This window comes from Ambystoma mexicanum, chromosome 7q (genome assembly GCF_040938575.1).
Source record: "Ambystoma mexicanum isolate Mex_15411 chromosome 7q, UKY_AmexF1_1, whole genome shotgun sequence".
Taxonomy (NCBI): Eukaryota; Metazoa; Chordata; class Amphibia; order Caudata; family Ambystomatidae; genus Ambystoma; species Ambystoma mexicanum.
The window spans coordinates 183,370,447-183,384,947 of record NC_090941.1 but is presented as its reverse complement, the minus strand read 5'-3'; positions in this window follow the sequence as shown (position 1 = coordinate 183,384,947).

Below are 14,501 nucleotides of genomic sequence, written 5' to 3'. Positions count from 1 at the left end.
TAACTTAAAAGCAGGTCAGGCTCTGGTGAAGCACTGGCATGACCAGAAGGCCAACATAGTTGAGTTTACTCAAGACCAGCAAGTTTTAGTTATGGTTCCTACAAGACAGAGGGCCTTACAGGATAAATAGATAGGACCCTTCAAGGTTGTGGGATAACTTGGAGAGGTCAACTATCTGGTGGATTTAGCCAGTCCTAAGGAGGCACCCAGGGTCTTTCACAATAACCGTCTAAAGACTTATGCCACTAGACCAGAAGTTGGAGTTTTGCTTCTAGCTTCAGCTCAAGAGGAGGAAGAGAGTGAGCCTCTACCTGATCTCCTCAGGGGACAGCCTTTAGATGAGAAAATAGGAGTTAAGCTCTCTTCTAATCTGAAACTGGAACAACAGGAGGAGTGCAAGTTCATGTTGAACCAGTTTGCTTCCCTGTTTTCACTATCACCAGGCTTGACTCCTTCGGGCCAGTATGATATTCTCACTGGTGACTGTTTACTCGTTAAAAGCAAAGGTTACTGGATGTCAGATAATGTCAGAACCCAAATAAAGGAAGAGGTCAACAAGATGCTTGATCTCGGGGTAATAGAACCTGCTACTAGCCCATGGTCTAGTCCAGTTGTACTAGTACCAAATGCAGGATCCAACGAGTTGAGATTCTGTATGGACTATAGAGCTCTAAATGTAGTCACAAAGACTGATGCCCATCCTTTACCTAGCTGTCACGATCCCTGCCCCTGACCCCCTCAGGTACAACAGCCCACTGGAGGCAGTGGGGCTAAAGCCCTTTCCACTGGCCCCAAGGGCCTTAAAACTCCATCAGAAACATACATGGAGTTAGTCCTTGCGCCTTTGGCACCAGGCTCATTATCAGGAATAAAGCAATACCAGTTTTGGACCTTAATCCAACATTGAGGCCTAATACACAGCTCAGTTCTTTAGAACCAAGCCATGCGGTCTAGTGTTTGGGTGTGGCTGGGCCTGGAACTACTTGGCCTGGAACTACTTTACCTGGGCTATTTAAACCACACCCAAACAGCAGAACACGCTTTGCGTTATTCTGCACTCCTACTGCGTAACGCTCAACGTGTCCAGCTCCTGCTCATCTGTTTCTCCGGCGGCCCGATCCTGAAGCCCTAGATCCGGATTCCATTAATAACCTGGAAGAACAAGAACAGCATTAGCGAGCAAGAACACTTAACTGTGAAGTAACCGGTCTTGAATCCATCCTGCGCTTCGCTTACCTCGCCCATCTCCGGAGTTTTCCGCAACCTGCAAAGGTAAAGAAACAAGGACAGCATTAAGAACAATTCTTACCCGGGCTAGCAGCAAGGCCTGGCAGCACCCTGCGCTTCTCTTACCTCGCCCATCTCTTGGTTGCACCGCAACCTGCAAGGGAGAAGGAACAAGGTCAGCATTAACAAAGCACTTACCTGGACAAGCATCGCTTCGATCGCTCATCACTCCATAACATCACCGCAACCTGTACAAAGAAGGGAAGAGAACACAGGTTAGCAGTTAACACCAATAAACAGTGCAGAGCTCTGTGCATCAATAACTCACTGTGGTCTTCGCTATCGGCACGGCAACTCCGAGATCGCAACCATCCCTGTGAAAACAAAAAGAGACATTGTTGGGGAACAGCGTAGTGAAGCAAGACGCCAAGAAGACAGAGAAAACGGAGGGAAAGAAAGAGACAGAATAAAGACGGAAAAGACATTACAACTTACCTGGGAGATAGCAAGCAGAGTCGTAGTCACAGCCGGTTTGGACTCGAGATAAGGGCACACGGACCAGTGAAGAAACTAGGTCCATGGAACATCCGCACCAACCACGTGCCCCTGCACAGAGACGCAGGATGGAGAGTTCAACGCACAAAAACTTAAGGTGCTACCCAACGTCTGGCACATAACCAAGCAGAGAGGGGTCCGGGAGAGCGCTTAGACCTCCATCCAGTATTGTGTGGTGCCCCCGTGGATACCAGGTGAGCGTAACAAGGACAGATGATCTGGTGGATACACTTGGTTCAGCCAGGTACCTCAGTACATTTGACCTAACGTCAGGCTATTGGCAAATAGCCCTGCCAGACCATGCCAAGGAGAAAACTGCATTTTCAACCCCAGCAGGCCTCTACCAGTTTAAGGTAATGCCTTTTGGACTAAAGAATGCACCTGCAACCTTCCAAAGGATGGTTAATCAAGTTCTGAATGGGATGGAGGACTTCTGCATGGCATACTTGGATGACATTGCAGTGTTCAGCCCTACTTGGAAATACAATGTTGACCACTTAGGATATGTTTTGCAGGCTTTTGAGCAGGTCCATCTGACCATAAAGGCAAGTAAATGTCAAATTGGTCAGAGTAAAGTGGTCTACCTTTGACATGAGGTAGGAGGAGGTGAAATAAGGCCATTGCCTATCAAAGTACAAGCTGTACAAGAATGGGCCACCTCTATTACTCAAACCCAAGTGAGAGCCTTTTTAGGTCTCACTGGTTATTATAGGAACTTCATTGAGAACTATGGTTCCATAGCTTCTCCCTTGAATGTAGTCTCCTCACCCACATTTCCTAAAATGGTCAGATGGAATGAGGAGTGCAACAAGGCCTTTGAAGGACTTAAGAAAGTCCTTTGTCAAGCTCCCGTCTTCAGAGCTCCTGACAACAGCCAAACCTTCATTGTGCAAACAGATGTTTCCAATATAGGTATAAGTGCAGTTCTGAGTCAGCTGGATGAGAAAGGTAGGGAACACCCAATCTGCTTCATCAGCAGGAAGCTGAAGGAACCTGAGACAAGGTGGGCAACAATAGAACGTGAGTGTTTTGCCATTCTGTGGTTTCTGAAGAAGTTTAGACCATACTTGTATGGATCTACTTTTGTGATTTGGACAGACCACCAACCCTTAAGATGGTTAATGCAGCTGAAGGGGGAAATTCTAAATTGTTAAGATGGTCAAACAGCCTACAGGGGTTTGATTTTACCATTGAACACAGATCAGGGTGTAATTACCAAAATGATGATGGTCTCTCCAGAATGTTTGACCGACTGGAGTAAGGAGATTCATCCAGGGGTGGATTAAATCCTCCTATCCCTTACTCTGCGGGGACGAGTGTTCGGGAGAATTCTCATAAATGTGTCAATTCCCTTCACCTTAGAGACAGCCCCCCAGCAACTTTGCTAGATTTTGAGGACTTGATATTTTTTTACCTGGAAAGTGTGTGAGCCTTTTTTCCCACTCTTTAATGTGTTTTGATGTGTGTTTTACATTTGTGTTCTTTGACTTTGGAGTTTTAAGATAGGCTCATAGGCATCTTTTTGTGTGTTTAACACAACACCCTCAGTGCAGTAACACAGTGTTCTCTTTTTAGACTTCCCAAAGGTTTAAATACCTTCTCCGGGATAAACTACTGTTTTCCAGAGAATGTAAAGTGAAATTGACTTTACTAGTCTTTCCAAATTCTTAGACCCAGCACACACCATCTTACAATGGAGTGCTGGAGGGGTTTCACAGCATCCCCTGTGTCTACATATTCATGTAGCAGTCAAATGCTACCCTTTCCTATTGAAAAGGCTGGTGGCGGTGGTTTTACAACGAACTACCATGATTTTTTCCGATCACGACCACTGGTAGCTAAAAATCACAGGAGCCATGTTTTTCAAGATGGCTCTTAAAGCCTCTTTGTTTAAACAGGTCCAGGTCTTTTTTTTGCGGTTTCTTTTTTGTAACAGTCCTTCTAGAGTGTGCCTCTGCATGCCAAATCAGGTTTGATCCCTTTGTTCGTGTGCCTTTGGCGGGCTTCAGGACTGAAGACCGCCTCTGGCGTCTGAGTGTTTTGGGGTAGGCAGGAAGTGAGGGAGGTACCCGAAACTACCTGTGCTTGGTCTCCTAGGAGACCCAAACGCACTCTGGCATGATTGGCTGGCTGACTGTCCAGCAAGGACAGCCACCCTGCTTGGTGAGTGACAGCTAGACTTCAATGAATGGGAGAAAACTGTTTAAAAAGCTAGTCTCCAGGACTGGAAGGCAGAGTCTACCACTGGAATGAAAGAACCAAAGACGCGCTGGAAGAGGACAGCTGCTGCAGCTCCTGGACTGTTGGTTTGCCCGGTGAAGCCCTGCTGCAGGTAAAAAATGCCAAACTACTTTCGACAGAGAAACTCGTTCAAGGACGGCTTATTCCTTTGAGTTGGTGGGACCTATCAACTCATAAGACACCTCAATACCATTCTCAAGGCTGCTTAGGATTAACCAGGGAGAGGGATGCCAGCTTGTGTTCTTGAATCTACAGCTACTAAAACTGAAGTCACTTCATTTTGTTTGCTTTCTTCAGCGATCCTGTGCACTGCAGGAGTCCCCCAATGTCCTTCCTCTTGTCCCCACGACTGAGGCTCAGGAATAACGAGATCTGCAGGACCTGCCAGGAACCACGACTTCAGCAGCATTTGTTTCTTCATACAAAGGTACTGTGCCAACCCGATTCAGAGAACGCCACTCTTGCAGTGAAAGTTTGTGAAACTTTCCCAACCTGCAGGCCTAATCAGCTTGGGACCCAACATATGATCCTTTTTCGGCTAAACTACTTCTAAGAACTTTTGCAAACCTTCTTATCCAGAACACTAGCCAATTGACTTTGGCCTGGCCTATTGACTTGGATTGAACTTCTCCGGTGAACTGAAACTATTTGCACTGTCTAAAAAGTATATATGATCTATTTTACTCACCTTGTGCCTTTTGCTCCTTTCTAAGTAATGAACTGCTATTTGGCTCCTATTTCAGGGGAGCTCAAACTGTCTCAAAACCTTAGAACTTTGTATTGAAGTGTATTGGTTTATAATTTTAAATTGCCTTCTCGTAGTGAAATGTTTTCTAAATAATTGTGGAATAAATGAATATGTAGGTCCATATTTCCAAAGGGGCTTGGAACCCATTTGCTCTTCAGCGACAGTCGAACAGGATTCGAGTTGCTTCGGCATGAAAACCACAACGGCCGCACACATATTGCTTGTACCCAAGCACTATTTACTACCCTACTCTCTCCACTGACATGGACTACGGTCCCCAATGATGTTCAACCTACAGCGCTTTTGAGATCATACCAATGGTATATAAGGCGCTATACTGTGGGATATATTGACCCACTCAAAAGCATTGCCCCATATCACTAAGCTGCATTTGCTCAAGAAACAGCAACCTGGCTGTGCTGGCTCCTCTGCACACCAGGACCTCAAAACTGTGTTTTGGCAGCAACAAAAAAATGGCTGCACCATTCAGCCTAGCACACTTCAGGCAAAATGGAACAAGGGGACACACTGAAAAAATATGCCAGTGTGTTTTGAAACGTATATGGAATCAAGTGAACAGGCAGCATTGCGTTGCTGCAAAAGCCAAAAATCACCTTTAAAATGCAACATTTTCACCCTTTAAACATGCTGATTTGACGCTAATTCCAGCTGTTCATTTGAAACCACTGTGATTCAAAAGGCCCTGTCATGCCCAGGATATTTCAGTGTGCTTCACCAAAACCAGGCATAATTCCTGACTGACAGGCCCAGTCAAACCAGCTCTGAGAGAAATCAATAAGCATCTTCACTTTCGCTCACACAGGAGCACACGTTTATTTCCTTCCAAATGTATCCAGGCTCAGCAGTTGAAAGAGACTTTAATTCTCTGAGCCAGGAGGTCAGTGTCAAATGTGTCTAGGCTTTAGATAAAACTCCTGCATGCAAGGAAATGGCCACAGCTGCAAAGACAGTGTGGGCAGCTGAGGGAGCTGCAAAACTGAATTTAAAGAAATATGGTAGCAGCTTTAACACATGTGGAAAATGGGCTTTGAAGACTGAAGAAAAAAATTGACCTGTTTCAAAATAAATTGTTAATGAAAGCCTGCTTACTTAGCAATGTAAAGGGTTTATGTTAGTGATGATAACATGCCCAGAGGCTATCTTTTTTCACAGGTTGTGTTAATTCAGTACCCAAAATAAGAAATTAAAGAGTTTAAAACACATGGGCTGGATTTGCAAGCTCTCAGAAAAAACAGTAATTCCAGTGCGAGCCATGAAACTTCACCAAGGAAGGGAGACACACCATAAATCCCGGACACTATGTGAAAATTGCCAGCTTGAAAAACTTTAAATGGGCTAGGACAAAAAAAGTTCACACTCTCATCAGACATTCGTCTGTGCTTCAGGCTGGGACAAAAGAAGTCCTGGGAAAACAAACTGTCAAGTGTAAGGGGCAATAAAACCTTCAATTAAAATGGGAAATCCCCCTTGTCTTGAAGGGAATGACAGTTGCTTGCAGTTGGAGGAAGAACAAAAAGGGATCTAGTAACAATGGACTGCCTTTTGGTTACAAAGGCTATTTTATAAAGAAACTTTAAAGATGTTTTATCTCTGCAGCAAGAATTAGTAAAAATTTAAAAGGTTCGTAGTTTCAAATCTAATTTCATGGGCTTTCGTTTAAAACTTGGTAGAACTCAATGACGCATGGGGAACAGACGTTACAAACTATGACAGATTCCAAGGAAAGTATTAATGTTGTAAACATAGAATTTTGAACATACATCTCTGGGGATAATTCGCATCTGTGTTTAAAATTGTGGAATTTTAGGTCAAATCTTTAATGTGCAAAATTACCAAAATGTGTCAGAAGGGTGAAACAAGGTCACACAGACTTGGGTATTGGACTGATCTGCGCTACACATAATATGTAACCTATGTTTATAATTTGCCAAGAGATTGTAATTGTAAAAATGTATGTTTTTGACAAAATCGGATTTTAAGTAATGAAAATGTGGGAGTTTCTGGACAATGTAAAACTCACCTCATAAACCTGACATCATTCCCTTAGAAATCCAACCAGTTTAGAGCAAGGCGGAGACTAGCACCCCTGCCCAATCCAAGTAGTTTAGGGGCGGGCGTAGTTAATCCTTCCCAGCCTATACTTTGATGATGTCATTTTGCACTATAAATAAGGGTCCTGATAAGACCCTAGAGACAAACACTCTTCCAGATTTTCCTGTGCCGCATCCTGTTTCTGTTTCATCTATCCAGACTCCAGATCCCAACTACAAAGCCAAGCATTGTTGATCCTGCTCCAGCAAGGCCTCAAATTCTGAAAACCACTAATCTCCCATTAACCAGGAGAAAACTGTGGTGCCTTTGTCATCCTGATCCAGATTGGCTTGCTGCGACTCACTGCATGCTGCTGCCATCTTGCTACCCTGATGCCCTATCTTATCCAGTGACCAGAATTGCTACCTGGTAACCAGTCCATGCCCAGCTGATCCTGTCCCGCTGATTTTGTCTGGCTGTCCTTTGTTAGACCAGATCCGTGTGGTGACCAGAACGCTGACTGTCCAAAATCCAAAAACTAAAAAGTGCACCGTGAATATCATTAGGAGCCATAGAAAAGCATAGTATACCTTGCCTTGCATTCTCCTTAGTTCCCCTCTCTAAGTCATCCTATCCTTATCTTTATAACTTGTAATATTGTCAGAAACATTCTTGCCACCCTGTCATTGATTTCTAGTGCTAGCGCCATATCTCTAGTTATTCTGCCTTGTGTAAATCCTAAACTATTAATCCTATATCGAGTGATTGGACTGGTTCCCCCAGGGCAGGCACTGGGGAACTAGGGTTGAATTTGCGTATCAACCCTGGAGCTTACTGTGTTCCTCTTTGGTATCCTAGCCTGAATGCTCTAGCGTAGAGTAAAACTGTTCTTGTCAAAACTGATTTCCTTTCCTTTTTCACCACTTTATTTTACTCAAAACGCACCTCACTCTATCTTCCATAACTGCGATTTACACTATTTCACCCATTTTTATTAAAAACCACTTTGGTAATTTCAGGCGGGAATTGCAAAAGTTTGCTGCAAACATGTTTTAAAACCTGTCACTCATTTTCGAACTGTATGCTCTGCTCAATACATTGCATGTGATTGTTTGTACTTCTACATGGTTGCTTTAGTGAGGAATAGTGAGGCATAGTATTTGTTTCAAGGTTTTTGCACACATTCATTAATTCATTGATCCATTTCCGAGTGTCATTTTTAGTATTGACAGGGTTTAAAATCCGTTTTTCTCTCCTGTTTGAGGAGGGAAGGTCTGATTTCAATTCTGTTTCCCATTTGTCATTCCTGATTATCTGCTTTTTCGGTTCATCAAAATTGATTATTTGTGGTTGAGGGAACATTGCAGGGGGAAATTCTAACTCAAGTGCCAGCTTACCTAAATGGAAAAAAAGTGCTCCTTTTCCCTGGTGTTTGTAGATGTGTCAATAGAAGGTTAACTAAGTGCATTGCTTACATTCCTATTGTTGTTATCACCCCATTGGTGATTGATGCCCCACATTAAAAAGTGTATGATTTCTTTTAAATTTCAAAATAAATAAATAAATAAATAAATATTATATTTTACCAACAGGGCTGTTTCATGGTCCATTTTGACCCACGGAATTTGAAAAGGGTGTGTGATATGAGTGGTGTACTATATCAATATTGAATCTAATCTGAAACATAAGCATTTCAATTGCACACTGCATATTGGACTGAGACTAAGCTGTGCGCCGCCTGATTGAAATCCTTAACAAATTTGGGTGCACGAGTCTGGGGATTGAGTTTGGTTGCCACCTGTGACAGTCTAACACAGCAGACTAACCTTCAGGGTAGTAATACCGTGTGTAGTGTGGATACTGGGTTACACTGAACAAGTGCCTCCCAAAAGCAAATACTCTAAGTACAAGGCCTGTCTGTAAAAGTCAAATTAAATCAACCCCCGAAATAATTAATAAAGAAATAAAATTTCCAATATGGCTGTTCCAGTAGAGATCAATATGGCTAGGCAGCACCTTCTGCTCAAGCTATTTGTCAGAGGTGAGTGGCCAGAACAGGATGAGAAGTCTGGCTACAAGACATAACCCAACAGGTCACCGCCATGGACCTGGATACATGGCAGGACGGTGGCCTCTTATACCAAGCTCTGAGTGAGCTATATATGGCCCCAAAAATGAAAGAGGAGCGAAGCAAAATTGCCAGAATCACTGCCTACCTGTATCTCCACACAGGAGTGATGCGGGAAAGGCAGGAGGAAAATGAAATTTTAGCGCAGAATCAATCTGAAATGTTAAATAAAATCCAGATTGATTTAAGTTTAGCGGAACAAGCATTACAAAAGAGCCAAGAGTTGGAGGTAGAATCTGCAAATTACATCATAAAATTAAAAGAGGATTTGGCTCGCCAACAGCAACAAAATGCAGACCAAGAGGCTCAACTAGAAGCAGCAAAAATAGAGTGTCAGGAGAAGGTTGACTCGCTAGAAGAGAGTCAACAGAAGCTGACTCAACAATTAACCTATAACAGGGCCTGCTCAGGACAAATAACCATGTTGGAAAATCAGATAGATGAATTGAAAGAGGAAAATAATAAATTAATCTTGAGAGACCTCCACTCTCGAACAGCATTTGATGAAGAGCACCAGAAATTCCATATTATCAAAAACAAAGGGAAGGCCCTAGCTGAACAGAGGCGCACCCTAAATCAAGTGTAAGACGCCCTAGACCAGGAAATAAGCAAGTTAAAAACCGAGTTACAGGGGAGTGAATTGGCCCTCTGGGAGCTAAATGAACTGAAAGTATAGGAAGCTACTGGAGCACGCCAGACAGGTAGAGGATGCACTGAAAGAGAACACCAAGACCAAAGATGCTAAAACTCAGGAGGTGAGTCTCCTGCAGCAGAAATTGTCCCAGTATTCCCACACCATACAGGAAGCGCAGAGAGACAATGAGGTTCTCTGTGAAAAGAATTATGGGCTCAACAAATAAGTGGCAGCTTGATAGCTGAACAAAAAGCTCAGATCTTAACTTCTCATCTAGAAGAAGGGGCTCAAAAGGAAAAACCAGCAAGGTTGGAGCAAGAGGGTGCTAGATTTAATCTTAACTGTAGAGACCCCGAACAGGTAGAGAGGGACAGGGTAACCGCAGATCATTGTATAAGGACCTCTATTCTAAAGGACTCCAACCCATTTAATACTGTGAACACTGCCAGATTCATGTCTACCGGTTCACATGAGCCAGAAACCATGAGGCCGGCAGAAATTCAATAGACCCAACATGATGGAACTGACAGGTCAGCGCCCCACAGAAATTGATGGGAGGGCGTCCCTGAATAGATACCCACAAATTCAGGCTGATGTCTCTGACAGAGCAGTCTCCTATGAGGGGAGGGTCAGGGAATTATATCCACTGAAATATTAATTTCCAAAGGACCAGTTGGTCCAATGTCATGAAAAACCCAATGAAATAAGGCCCAAAAAGAGTATCCTGAAGACCCCTACCAAATAAGGGCAGTAGGGGGAATACTCTGCCACCCCTGGGAGTAAGGAGGAGTCAGAAGACTACTCTCCTGTGCCCCACAGCAATGGAGAAACTAGGCTCCACCATTCTGTGAGCCCCTCTCATGCTCACAGAATCTGGGAGGGCCTAGATGATCATGAGGGGACCTGAGCTAGTAGCGCCTCTGAGTCTGAGAGCGAGTGGACTCGGGTGACTAAGCCAAAGAAGGCAAATAAACTCAAGTGAGTTCTGACCAAACACACCATTAGGCAGATTAAGGCCCTTAGGAGTGTCATAACCCCCTACCATAGAAAATGTGAAATATTATGTTTGGGAACAACTGGAGCTCTATGAGCAGATGATGGACATTTTTCATATGAAAGACAACCAAAACTGTATTGAGTATGTAAAGTGGACATTCTCACCTGAATACTCCAGTTTCTTTGCTGGACTGGAGGAACAGAACCATTCAAGATGGTCCACCTATAGGACGGCCATCTTGAAACACTTCTCCCCCCACAGGAACCCCCAGGAGGCTCTCAAAGCAGCCTACAATCTGCAGTGTGGGGAAGGACAGGCCCCACAAGAGTTTGTACAGGAGCTCAAACACGTCTTTGCACAGACAACTAGGAGGGTGCGCCCAGATAGCAGGGAGTTTGTAACCACCTTCTTTCATGCACTCCCCAAGTATATTATGACCCAGCTGGTGAGGGACTTCCACGAGAAAAGAACGCTGGACTGGGTCATAGAGCAGGCGACACGCATTTATGAGGTCCAAAAACCTGCAGAAAAAAAAATCTGAATAAAAACGCCAAACCAGCCAACACCACTGCGGCTGCTAAGGTGGCGGAGGTGCAAGTTGCCCCTATGTTAGACTTAGAGATGGGGGAGCCTAAAAATACACCTGCACAAAGTCAGCAGAATCCCAGACGGCCTTCTGGCCAATCACAAACAGGTGGTAGTCAGGGAGGTAATTCCATAAATGGGACCCTTAACTCCCCTGATAAAATAAGCCCCAATACAAGGGCAACAGACCAATCCAGGGGTATGTCTGGACTCCCCCGGCCCAGGGGGGGATCCAACAAGGTAAGTGCTGCCCCGGGAAACTTCCCTCCTAACTTCCCTCAGGACGGCAGGAATTCCCCAAATGCTGAGTTAAGCTTCTTTCTCCGATACCCACAACCCCCCAACCTGCAGGACAACCCTCCTTTCATTCCCTGATTTCAGGAACCCAGACAACCCAATCCGGGAGAGGTGAGGCCAAGGGTGGAGGGTTACCACAATTCTCCATATCCAGGGTACTATGGGAGAAGGGATAGTTACCCTTCCCGTGATCGACCTAGGGTTGAGCAGAGACCCCTGTACCAGCCGGAACAGGCGTCCCAACTGGAGCGCCAGGTCCAGAACCTAACCCAGGATCTGAGTCACATGTTTAGGGCTCAACAGAACCCTCAGACAAACATGGCGGCTCAGAACCCCACAAACCAAGGATCTGGCACCCCAGAACAATGATGGGGTGAGAACCCAGACAACTCACCGGTTCCAGAGGAAGAGGCATGGGGAAGGGGGTGTAAAGCCCTAGAGGAAGCTTCCTTCCTCACTTGTGAAAAGCCCCTGGACACCCAGGAACCCGAACCAAAATCTCCTGCCCCCGAAAACCTGACACCCAAGGAACAGAGGGTGGGTAGGAGAAACAAAGAACCCAAAAAACCCCAGTTTGTGGAGGTTAGTATCCTCCAATTTGAAGGAAAGGAATCCTCAGAGGATTCTGGGAAAAAGATCTTCTCCTTCAGGGAAGGGGGGACTCCTCCAAAAGAAAAATGGGTCCCGAGGGATTTAAATGAAGAATGGGTGGAAGTGGGGACTGATTCTGAATCGCCCATCCTAGAACCCCAGAATGAGCATCAAGAAGACATGATATTGAAAGAGGATTCCCAAACTCCCCTAAGCAATTCTGGTGACTGCCTCTAAAAAGGGGAGGGGCAGCCCAGAATCAGAAAAGGAGGAGCCTGAAACTCCTCGAATCTCCGACTGCAACATTTTTCTTTCACATTCCCAAACTCCTACACAGACATATGCCCAAACTACCCCTGTGTCAGAGTCAAACATAAGGAAATTGACTACCCATCTTGCTCAGAATGCCCATTACCTTTGCCCATTGGAGGAGAAAGAAGGTAGATACTACACCTCGATCCAAGTGCAAGGGCAATGTGCAATTCCAGCACTGGTGGACACTGGAACCCACACCACTCTCCTGTCAAAAGGGGATTTGGGCAGCTAAATTCAGGAAGGGGGAGATATACCAGATCCCTCTAACCCCTCTTCCTGGACAAATCAAGAATTTCGATGGGAATGAAATTCCTGTCGAGGGGACTGCAGAGCTGGAAATAAAAATAGGGCGACACAAGATGAAGCACCCAGTCATAGTCGTGGCTCCAGAGGGTACCCCCTGTCTATTAGGGAATGACATCCTTCGTAGCTTGTCTCCCCTAATAGACTGTGAGTAAGGTACTCTGGACCCAGACTCACAGACCAATCAAATTAAAACAGAGTGTCAACCATGTTAGTCTAAATGGCACATGCCACAATGTTGAATAAAAACCAGATCAAATTAAGTTTCCTCTTCAAAATAATGAAATACCCGACGTTACAATAATTGCTGTGGGACAACAAACTGGTGATGAGAACTCCTCTCCATTCCTGAAAATCAACCTTCCTTCCAGTCTCAAGTGGCATTCCACAATGGAAGGAAATACGTTGAAATTTGATACCAATTTACAATCTGAAAATCTATATTCTATAGCCATAATTGATGACAAACCAGCACCAAGTGTAGCTGGAATTCAGAAGAAGGGCAAACAGCTCTTCTTCCTGATTCAGTTAAATGACTGGAAGGAGTCTGTCCTCACCCGATGTTAGGAAAGATTTCGTAATTGTAGGTAATTTTCCTTCCATGTGGCAACCCCTAAACTTTTTGCTGTTGTTTTTCACCTTGTTCTTGACTTTGCCAGAGAAGTGCAGCCTTCTGCCGCACTCCTCTGGGCTTTCGCTCCTTTCTTACGGGGAAACTGACATGCCCTTAAGACAGTCAGTACCGGGGAACGCTGTTTCCCGTAGTTTCTTTTATCATGTTGCGGCTTTAGTGCAACATGACACAAGAGGGCACTGTAAGCTAAGTTACAGCTCTCTTGGGTCTCTAGCCTTCTACAGGCCCTAGATACTCTTTTAGGATGGTATTTTGATCGGTGCAAGTCATTCAGGGACTGGATTGGTGGCAGCGATCGTTTTGTTTATTTTGAGCTCCTTTTGGCGTTCTGAGCACGTTTTTCGCACTGAACCCAAAATGGTGGCCTGGCTCCCAAAATGGCCAGACCACGAGGCTCCTTTGTCTTGTCCACTGACCGTCTTGCTCCCTTCACCTTCCCCAGGTCGAGCGACCCGGGGCCTTCCTTATTTGGGCATGTACTTTCCCGCGAAACGTGGTTGCTTTCGCGGGCTTCTACATGTCGTTTGTGTGCCTCCAGGGTGTGGGCTGGGATGTCTGGTCCCAATACACATCCTGGGTGCCAGAGAGTCTAGGGTGGTGTGAATGTCTGGGACCACCGTGGTCCGTGATTGGTCCACGTATGGTATGTGTGTTGATGAGCGGATCTCCCATTGGCTCCCCTCCGTTTTGGCGCGAAGGGAACCGTGGATAAGAGGGAGCTGGAAACACCACTACCATGTCGATCTCCTGAGTTCTCACGAACGAAGGAATACAGGAGCCAAGTATCCTGCAACCAAGAGGCTGGACCGAGGAATCGCTGGTGACCCGCTGAAGGAATCCTCCTTTGCACTGCTGTCGTCCTGTGAAACCCTTTCCTCCTTGGATCGAACCAGAAGGCCTGTACTGGTGCTTCGACCTTTGGAATAGCAGGAACAGCTATTCCCGGCGACTTCATCATCTCCTGCCAAGTAAGCCTTCGGAAGTGTCTCTGGGCCATCCAGTTGACTGACCAGCTTACAAGGGAGTCCTGCTCTGTAACCGCCGCCAGGTTGTGTTGTATTTCGAGTCCTTGTCACTCTCCCACGCTTCGTACACTTGGCGTTCCCAAGTCTGAAGGGAGGAGTGTACATTTGGCTTGAATACACACGGCCGCTCCGTTGTCCTGCTGCGGCAACAAACTGTGCTGGTTTCATC